General features: G+C 39.4%; 1 protein-coding gene across 6 annotated transcripts in view; it reads left to right on the top strand.

Annotated features, from left to right (window-relative positions):
• The window catches only part of LOC106879157 (phosphatidylinositol 3-kinase regulatory subunit alpha), a 204836-nt gene that overhangs the window by 3226 nt on the left and 190377 nt on the right, over positions 1-11233 (top strand). The window contains exon 1 of one of the 6 annotated variants that reach the window (XM_089340051.1): positions 657-1077. The exons of 4 other annotated variants lie outside the window; for them this stretch is intronic. The gene's annotated coding sequence lies outside the window, so the exon portion shown is untranslated. Of the gene's footprint in view, positions 1-656; positions 1078-11233 lie in introns of those variants that run through there. One more of the 6 variants, XM_089340054.1, reaches the window with a different exon arrangement.

Here is an 11233-nt window from a genome sequence, read left to right as displayed (position 1 = left end):
TGCCATAGCGATAAGAAACGGTGAAAGACAATACGATGTTAGAGAAATTGTTTAATTTTCTTTTTGTTTTGTTCCCTACTTTTATTCTAAGAATAATTAATGTTTTTTTCTTAATTTTTATTTCATTCGTAACAAGGGCAACTTTGTACGTAGTAAATAAAGTGCGAAATTCATTCATATATATATAATATATATGTGTGTGTGTGTGTATGAGAACGGAGAATGCAAAGTTGTGATGGTCATTTGTTTTTCTTCGTTTTCCTTGTGGTGTTCCATTTCTAAATATCGTTGTTTGTGAAGTACGTTTTAAAGAGAAACGAATCGAAATGGTTCTCCATGCCGGTAGCTGAACAAAAACTGGGTCGCACACTTTACCCGGTTCGATCGTGAACCCAGGGCGATCATCAGCAGATTCTTTTTCTGATAAAGAAAAAAATTTCTTTCTAAATAATTTTTTTTTCTACGTAAAACCGTCGGTAAGGATGTAATCGATCGAATCGGACTCCACCCCCAAATTCTTATTTTTTTTTATTATTATTGATTACAGAATAATGGTGACAAAATAAAGCCGGTCCGGATAGGGGCTGGAACTAAAAATTAAAAAAAAGAAATTTTTAAGCGAAAAGGGGAATAAAAAACATTCTTAAAGGGGACGTAACTAAATACATAATGGCAAGGCATCTCCCTTTCCGTTTCTGAGTTGATATGTCACCGGAGTCTCGGCCTGGCCTTTTCATTCATCCAGGTTCGTTTGGTGTAAGTTAAGGCTGCTACTTAACTCGGAAGTAGTCTTGAGTGGCCAATGGTTTGAACTCAGAAGAAGAAATAAAAAAAAAAGCGACCAGAAACGAGCATGCATTACACTTGTTGGTGATGCTGATGCTGGTGGCACCAGCGGTGATAGTGCAATCAGAAAAGAGAGCCCGGACGTGACCGGACTTAATTGGTCCGGAATCCAGGAACCTACCTGAAAATACCAGGCACTTATTTTATTATCGAATTTTTATTCTTCACACAGTGTCTTAGTCGTTACGTCTTTCATTAAGTCTTCGTTCAACATTAATTGCTATTCTTCCGGTAAGGATCTCTATAAATGTTTTGCTTTTGTTAAGAAATATCCTTTCTTCTTTTTAGAAAACCCAAGTGCTTTGATGTATGTATGTGTGTGTATGCATCCGCATACACACACATACATACATACATATCATTGTGTGTCTGCATGCAAATCTTTTATTAGGAAGTGTTTATTCGATCCTTTGATGTTCGTCTTTTCTTCTTATAGACATAATTAGTCTAAGTAAATCGGCACGTACAGGGTTCGAATTGAAGCCGAAGAGTCTCGGCCGCAAACTCAGCTTCAATGCAGTTTATCTGCTGGTCTAAGGTACCGGAGGAAGGAAATTCAAAGTCGTGGGTAAGGGGCACGGCTAGACCGGTTGTGTGGGCAACGACCCAGGTTTATTTATTTATTTATTACGCTGGACTTTCAAATTACATTTCATCATATTTTGCTTTGGAGTAGCTTATTGAGCGTCACAACTCGCTTCCTTTTAAGTTGTTTTTATATAGACCAAACAGGAGCCTTTATATAGGCTTCTATTAGGCGTGTATAAAAAAAACTTACCATCGTTTTGTCTATGTGTGTGTTTATATATATATATATATATATACTCTTTTACTCGTTTCAGTCATTTGACTGCGACCATGCTGGAGCACCGCCTTTAGTCGAGAAAATCGACCCCAGGACTTATTCCTTGTAAGCCCAGTACTTATTCTATCGGTCTCTTTTTGCCGAACCGCTAAGTTACGGGGACGTAAACACACCACCATCGGTTGTCAAGCGATGGTGGGGGGGACAAACACAGACACAAACACACATACATATATATATATACATATATACGACAGGCTTCTTTCAGTTTCCGTCTACCAAATCCACTCACAAGGCTTTGGTCGGCCTGAGGCTATAGTAGAAGACACTTGCCCAAAGTGCCACGCAGTGGGACTGAACCCGGAACTATGTGGTTGGTAGGCAAGCTACTTACCACACAGCCACCCCTGCGCCTATCTATCTATCTATCTATATATATATATATACATATATATATATATATATAGACATATACACGCGCGCGCGCGCTTTAGGCGCCTGTCCTGTGAACAATGTACCAACCAAGCTATTTCTCGAAGCTACTTCTCCTTCTCATAAAAATGTTCGTCTCATTTGTTTTATGCAGCTTGTTGCTGTTGTTCCTGTTCTTAAACTGACTTAACGACACTTTCAAAGAAACGTTCCGGTTTATGGCAAGCACATAAGTGGGTGTTAGTGGCGGTGGGGACGTTAGTAGTCTGTAGCATATTTCATGCTTTCTCATTCTCTTTCTTTCTTTCTTTCTTTCTGCTGCTGATGATAATAATAATAATAATAATAATAATAATAATGTTGACGATGAAGCTCCGGCTTTCTCTCTTATATATTTCTGGATTTGTGTTTAATGCTAATTACAGTGATAGCGATCATTAATGATTTGTTAAGCTAGGTGAATTAAAAACGAAATTGTTTACGTTTGCCTAAAATATGTTTGTGTCTGTGTCTGTGCATATTTAAACTCTTCACCACTCAGACAAGATCCACTCGTGTTGTTGTTATTGTTGCCGTTGTTTATCCCACCCCATCAGGTCAGCTCTGGCCGGGCAGACCCTATGATCAACGGCGCTCCAACATTGACTATTCCACCCATTCTCTCTGCTTCCCCTCTTTACGCACACATTCAACTATGTTATTCTAATGCATCTTCCTCCTTATATATATATATATATATATATATATATATATATAAATAAACCGGTAGGGTATGATTTGAGGCAAGAGACGAGAGTAGATTTTGTGGCTGCTATTTCTAGCGAATCCACTAACCACACACACTCTCGATGGCTCGAAAACACGTTGATTTTATATTATTTATATTTTTTCAAATTTGAATAATAATAATAATAATTCTATCGTGAATATATATTCGATGGTCTTCGCACAAAAGTACATTCCGAAGAGCGAGTGCCCGTGTGTTGAATATAATATACACACGGCAGATGGCAAAATTCAGCTATGGATAAATGAATGCTTTACCATTTTTAATGACATAAGGAACCACGGCAAAATACTTAATCCTGTCTTTATTAGTCTGTCTCCATGGGTTTTGATATCGTTAAAGAAAATTGCTCTCCTAAATAACTGAATGTGCAGTCTATTGGATGTTGTTGTTATTATTATCATTATTATTGCTGCTGAGGTTGTCTTATCTTTCATCCTCTCGGGGATCAATCTAATCGATAAGCACCCTCCCCGCAAAATTTCAGGCCTTGAGCCTATAATAGAAAGGGTTATTATTATTATTAAGGCGGCGAGCTGGCAGAATCGTTAGCACGCCGGGCGAAATGCTTATTGGTATTTCGTCTGCTGCTACGTTCTGAGTTCAAATTCCGCTGAGGTCGACTTTGCCTTTCATCCTTTCAGGTTCGGTAAATTAAATACCAGTGAAACACTGGGGTCGATTACATCGACTAATCCCCTCTCCCCAAATTTCTTGAGCATTAGAGTCAATGCAATCGACTAGTCTCTTCTCGTGAAATCGCTGGTTCTGGGTTCAGTCCCACTGCATGGCACCTTGGGCAAGTGTCTTCTACTAAAGCCTCAGGCCAACCAAAGCCTTTTGAGTGGATTCAGTAGACAGAAACTGAAAGAAGCCTATGGTATATATATATATATATATATATATATATATATATATATATATATATACCATAGGCTTCTTTCAGTTTCTGTCTACTGTATATGTATATGTATATATGTGTATGTGTATTTGTTCCCCCATTACCACCTGATAACTGGTGTTGGTGTGTTTACATCCCCATAACTTAGTGGTTCGGAAAAAGAGACTGATAGAGTAAGTATTGGGCTTTAATAAAATAAATCCTTGGGGCGATTTGTTCGACTAAAAGCCTTCAAAGTGGTGCTCCAGCTTGGCTGCAGTAAAGTGACTGAAGCTAGAAGTAAAAGAATAAAAAATAAAAGAATTACTGTCTCTGGTTCTGAGACTCGTAGGGCTGGTTACTCGGTTGCCATGGATATAAGGGACTAAGATTACAGCACTGCCCCTCAATGAAATGCCAGTCCATCACAGAGTTAGTTATTTTTGCCAGCTGAGTGGACTGGAGCAAAGTGAAATGAAGTGTTTTGCACAAGAACACAATACACTGCCTGGTCCAAGAATCGATACCACAGTCTTGTGATCGTGAGTGCAAACACCGTAACCACTAGGCCATGCGCCTGCTTGGCCACAGAGAGAGAGGAAACCTTGTAATTCTGTGTGACCCATCATTGGAAAACCTTATCTGTTGTTTGCTTTTGTTGGTCATGAATATGACTGATGTATATGTGATGGTTTTCATAGTACGAGTGTATCTTTTACTTGTTTCAGTCATTGGATTGCAGCCATGCTAAGAAACTGCTTTGAAGAATCTTTAGTCGAATGAATTGACCCCAGTACTTATTTTTTGTTAAGCCTGGTACTTAGTTTATCAGTCTCTTTTGCTGAACTGCTAAGTTACAGGGACATAAACACATCCACACCAGTTGTCAAGTTGTACTGGGGTACAAATACAGACACAAAGACACATTGAGAGAGATATACTCATTTTATTGGTATCTTTTGCTGACCCACCAAGTTATGGGGACGTAAACACACCAACAACAGTTGTCCAGCAGCAGTGATACACACACCTACACATGAGACAGGCTTCTTTCAGTTTCCAGCTACCAAATCCACGTGCAAGGCTTTGGTTGGTCGAAGGCTATAGTTGAAGATGCTTGCCCAAGGTGTCGTGTGATTGGGAAGCAAGCTTCTTACCACACTGCCACACCTACATCTATTCCTTTATTCTTTAATATGTTTCAGCCCTGAGGTTGTGGCCATGCTGTGGCACCACATATATATTTCCAATACATTTTTGTGTTCAATTTTTAATGGGAAGTGGCAGATATATAATTAAAGCAAGTAAGTAAATTGATATCATCATCACCATTATTTAGTTGACATAGGTTCAAGAGGAATCGGGCAAATCTGAGGACTGTGCCAAGCGCCACTCTCTGCTTCAGCATGGTTTCTATGAGGGGATGACCTTCTTAACCCCTTTTGCATTCAAATTTTTCTGACAACTGCAATGCTTATTCATCCACATTGTTTTGACTTGATTAAGCATTATCACATATGAGGGTGAGTCAAAAAGTAATGCCATTTTGTTTAGGACAGGTATAATTACCAACACAGGAACATGTATCATACATCGAAATGAAGCTGGTCCTCTATGGATCACATCCCTACTTCTCAACATAGCCACCGTTTCTCTCAGTAGCAATGTTCCACCTTCGAATGAGAGCATGTATCCCTGCCCCGTAAAATTCTGTTGACTGTTCTTTGAGCCACTTCTTCACTACAGTTTTCACTTCCTCGTCACTGCACTATCATCGTCACTGGCCAGATGCCTTTAACTGTTGATGTTGCCAAGATCCCTTCCGACTCATACAGGCTCATAGGACTGCTTTTCCCTTTTGCATGCTTGCTTGCACAGTCTGACGGAGTTTGTTGGGGTGGATTTTATACAGCCAAATGCCAACCTTTTCCTGTTTCCTAGCAGGCATGTTTTCAAAATATTGGAAATGAATGAAACTCACAGCAGTCACATGATGTCATCACAAGAAGACACTCTCTCACACACACGATGAGCTTCTTTTCAGTTTCCATCTACCAAATCCACACACAAGGTTTGGTTGGCTCAAGGCAATAGTAGTCACTTGTCTAAGGTGCCATGCAGTGGGATTGACCCCAAAACCATGTTGCTGGGTAAGAAGCCGCTTACCCTTACAGTCATATCTGCTTGGCCTTGATATGGAACATACTATCATTATATTATTGTTTATTCTTGTGTTGGTTTCAATCATTGGACAGGTCTTTGGCCACCCTGTGGCCTCCAGTTGTTTAATCAATTACATTGCGGTCAGTACTTCGTCTGGTATTTATTTTATCATGTAAGGAAAGGTAAAGTTGTCCTGAATATAAAGGAATGTGACGAAACACCACAAGTTTTTTTTTTAATGTATATATATATATATATATATATATATATATATATATATATATATATATATATATATATATATATTTATTTCATGCTCTGAAAATTTTGCCATACCCTGCTTACCACTACTTACACCCTCATCATCTTTCTTGTACATCTGCTTTTCCATGCTGGCATGGGTTGGATGGGTTTTGCATTATCCTGTTTTGTGGCTGGGTCACCAACTCCCTTGGTCATAATACACTCTTTCCCCTGTTCAGTTACCATTTACCAGGTTTCATATATAAGGCTTTGGTTATCTTAGTGCTATAGCAGAAGGTATTTAGCCCTGTTCAGTACAATAGGGAATTGAACCTACACCCCATGATTCCAGTGTATACTTTTTGTACACACATGGTCATGTTATTGCTTATCTTGTTTTGCAGTTTTCACTGTGCCCTGCCTCTTATCTTTGTCTTGCATCGATGATTAATAAATGTCTTCTTTTTCTTTTCAAAGAGAAGTCAATGCGATATTGCTCCTGTTACTGTTACTCATTCTAGTTGTCCCTTTGAGGGTGGAAGGGGAAATTGACCCTGGCAACAGTTGCAATCATCATCATCATCATCATCTCAGTTGTTTCAGATTTTGGCACAAGGCCAGCAATTTTAGGTGGAAGTGCAGGGTAGGGGGTGTTCAAGCTGACCATGTCAACCCCAGTACTTGTTTGGTACCATTATCAACCTTGGGAAAATGAAAGGCAAGCCTGACCACAGCAGAATTTGAACTCAGAACGTAAAGAACTGGACGCAAAAGTGCTAAGTATTTTTGTCCAACATGCTAACGATTCTGTGAGCTCATCACCTTTCATAATAATAATAATAATAATAATGGTTTCAAATTTTGGCACAAGGCCTGGAAGTTTGGGGGACAGGGTAATTACATCAACTGCAATTTTCAACTGGTACTTATTTTCTCAGCACCAAAAAAGATGAAAGACCAAGTTGACATTGGCGGAATTTGAACTCAGAATGTAAATATAGCTGAGATGCTCCTAAGCATTTTCCCCAGTGCGGTAACGATTCTACCTACTCAATGCCTTTTTCATAATAATAATGGTTTCAAGTTTTGGCAGACGGCCAGCAGTTTTGGTGGGAGAGGCACAGTTGGTTACATTTGACCTTCAGTCCTTAACCGGTATTTACTTTATCAATCCCAGAAGCATGATAGGCACAGTTGAGCTCAAAGGTATTTGAACTCAGAGCATAGAGTCGGAAGAAATGCAGTCAAGCACCTCGTCTGACGTGCCAATGATTCTGCCAGTTTCAAATTCTGGCACAACTCCAGAAATTTTAGCAGGAGGGTGTTAGTCGATTACATTGCCCCTCCCCACCTTGTCTTGTGCTCAACCGGTACCTATTTTATCAACCCTGAAAGGATTAAATACAATGTTGACCCTGCTGGTATTTGAACGTAGAATGCAACGAGCTAGAAGAAATGCAACTAAGCGCCTTGTCTGCTGCAACAATTATTCTGTAATTGTATTGCCTTTCAACATAATAATAACGATTTCAAATTTTGGCTCAGTGCCAGCAGTTTTGAGGGAAGTGGGTAAGTCAATTACATTGATTCCATTGCTCATCTAGTACTTATTTTATCGACCCTTTGAAAGGATGAAAGGCAAAAGTCAACCACAGTAGAATTTGAAGTTGGAAAAAATTCCACAAAGCATTTTGTCTGACACGCTAATGATTCTGCTCGTTCATTGCCTTTCGTTATATTAATAATGGTTGCAAATTTTGGCACTAGGCCAGCAAGTTCGGTGGTTAGGGATAGGTCGATTATGTCGATTCCAGTGCTTAACTAGTGCTTATTTTATTGACCCCATGAAAGGTGAGAAGTTGGAAGAAATGCTGCAAAGGATTTTGTCCGGTGCACCTCACTACCTCTCTTCACATTAATAATAATAATAATAATAGTAATAATACTGGCTTCCGTGACCGGTGGCACGTAAATAGCACCAGCGTGATCGTTACCAACGTCGCCTTCCTAGCACTTGTGCCAGTGGCACGTGAAAAGACATTCAAGCGAGATCGTTGCCAGTGCAGATGGACTGAGTTCTATGCAGGTGGCACATAAAATACACCATTTCGAGCGTGGCCGTTGCTAGTACCACCTGACTGACCCTCGTGCCAGTGGCACGTAAAAGCACCCACTACACTCTCGGAGTGGTTGGCGTTAGGAAGGGCATCCAGCTGTTGAAACTCTGCCAAATCAGATTGGAGCCTGGCGTCGCCTCCTGGTCCACCAGTCCTCAGTCAAATCGTCCATCCCATGCTAGCATGGAAAGCGGACGTTAAACGACGATGATGATGATGATAGTGTAAGCTTAAAAATAATGTTTATAGTGTAAGCTACAAGAACTGAACTGTATACTGCAAAGCTAAGCAAGCATATAGGTTGCTGACTCTGCTGCTGCTGCTACTACTACTACTACTAATGATGATGATAATTTGTATTGTTATTGTGATGTTAATGACAAGGATGATGATAATGGTGATGGTGATGGTGATGCTAAACATGTGGTAAACTCTTGTATGTTAAGGTGCAAGAACGTAATGACAGTAATAAGTATTATTGTAAGTGGATACATGTGAAATATCACTGTGCATTCCTTCATAGCCATCAATTCCACTACCGACAGTATTTCGGTTATTGTCTCCACCCTTCTACCTCAACCTCAAATCAACCTTTTCTCTAGTACCCTCTCAGCCCCTTCATGCTTCCACCCGACAGTTTATATGTACTGTTGTAAGTAGATCTCTTAAATTCATTTTGGTGATGGCAGCGGTGGTGGTGGTGGTGGAAGTTAAGTTTGTGAGGGAGTTGCTTTTTTTTTTTTTTTTTTTTTACGTAATAAGTGGTAATAAGTTTACTTTGCAACCACGTGGTTTTCAGGTTCTGATGCATGGCATGGCATCTAGGGCAATTGCCGTCTTGTATAGCCTCCATATACCTGAATTAGCCAATGCCTTGTGAGTGAATTTGGTAGACAGAAATTGTGTGGAATCCTGTCATATTTGTGTGTATAGGCAGAGGTATGGCTGTGTGGTAAGAAGCTTGCTTCCCAACCACATGGTTTGAGGTTCAGTCCCACTGTGTGTCACCTTTGGTAAGTGTTTCTACTATAGTCTTGGGCTGACCAAAGCCTTGTTAGTGGATTTGGTAGACAGAAACTGAAAGCAGCCCCTCATGTCCGATGAACGGGAACGTGAAACTCTGAGTAACAGTCTTTTGGTATATTTCTGCTGCTTTTAAATAAAGCATATTACTCTACCTCTGATATTTGAGTACTCTTTTTTTCCACCTTGTTGCACATTTTATGTGCTTACTCCGGTATATATATATATATATATATATATATATATATATATATATATATATATTATATTATATTATATGCATATAAAATATTAAACAAATAAAGTCAAGAATGAGTGCATTTAGACAGCTATTTAATAAACACTATGCATGTTTCAATACAACATGGATCCACATATACACAGGAATTAAATTAAGGAATGGTTTACCTGTATAATGGGATCCAGTTGTATCTCTTCAGGTGATATATAATCGCTATCCCTGTTAGTAAATCTTTGACGTTGATACTAACACATCCAACCTAACAGAATACACCTTAAATATATATATATATATATGTGCGGGTGACACGTAAAAGCACCCACTACACTCTCTGAGTGGTTGGCGTTAGGAAGGGCATCCAGCTGTAGAAACTCTGCCAAATCAGACTGGAGCCTGGTGTTGCCATCCGGTTTCACCAGTCCTCAGTCAAATCGTCCAACCCATGCTAGCATGGAAAGCGGACGTTAAACGATGATGATGATGATGATGATGATGATGATGATATGTGTGTGTGTGTGCGTGTGTTTTTGTCCCCCACCACTGCTTGACAACCGGTGTGTTTACATTTCCACAACCTAGTAGTTTGGCAAAAGAGACTGATAGAATGGGTACTAGGCTTAAAAAAAATAAGTCCTGGGGGTCAATCTGTTCATCTAAAATTCTTCAAGGTGGTGCCCCAGTGTGACTGAGGTGAAATGATAAACAAGTAAAATGGACCCCCCCCCAAAAAAAAAACACCCCGAAAGATATGTCATCATTTTACATATGTTTACTAAACAGGGTGAGGAGTGTTTTCATTTCTAATTGTCAAATTAAAAAAAACAAAAAACAAACAATATTACAGCATTTTATTTCTTCTCATGTTCGTCTCTGATAGAAATGAGTTTGTGTTTCTAGGTTGTTGTATGTGCATATGTCTGCGGGTGTATCTGTGCATGTGTTGCTTACATGCATATGTGTAGGTGTATCTGTGTCAGTTTGTTTTGTTTATTATTTCTTTCCATGCTGGCATGGGTGTAGAGAGGAATATAATTTGCATATTTGTTACACTATATACACTCTTATTTTCTGGTATTGTTTTGCTGACTTAGAGTTGCGTAGGCACATGGATACGGACATGTGCATGCATTACCCTCTTTCTCTCTCTCTCTCTCTCTCATACACACACACACACATGGTTACAATTACACCCTCACACTTGTACTGATAGACTGATGTACATACATACATACATACATACATGCATATTTATAGACATAGCCTTGTAGACTACAGGCACAGATAAACACACACTTATATAAAGATGCTTAGTTGCGCAAATACATGCACATATATATATCTTTTATATATTTTTGTTTTACTTGTTTCAGTCATTGGATTGCAGCCATGTTGGGGCACTGCCTTGAGGAATTCTTAGTTGAATGAATCGACCCCAGTACTTATTCATTTATTTTTTCCACCTGGTACTTATTTTGTCAGTCTCTTAGGCTGAACCACATACAGGGATGTAAATAAACAAACACCAGTTGTCAAGTTGCGATGGGGAACAGACACAAAGACACACGCACATAGATACAAATACATATACTTATATGATGGGCTTTTTTCAGTTTCTGTCTACCAGATCCACTCAAGGCTTTGCTCGGCCTGGGGCTATAATAAACACTTGCCCAAGATGCCACGCAGTGGGACTGAA

This window comes from Octopus bimaculoides, chromosome 23 (assembly GCF_046866305.1).
Source record: "Octopus bimaculoides isolate indiv1 chromosome 23, ASM4686630v1, whole genome shotgun sequence".
Taxonomy (NCBI): Eukaryota; Metazoa; Mollusca; class Cephalopoda; order Octopoda; family Octopodidae; genus Octopus; species Octopus bimaculoides.
Note: the sequence above shows the minus strand (reverse complement) of the source record. Positions and strands in the feature narration are given on the sequence as shown.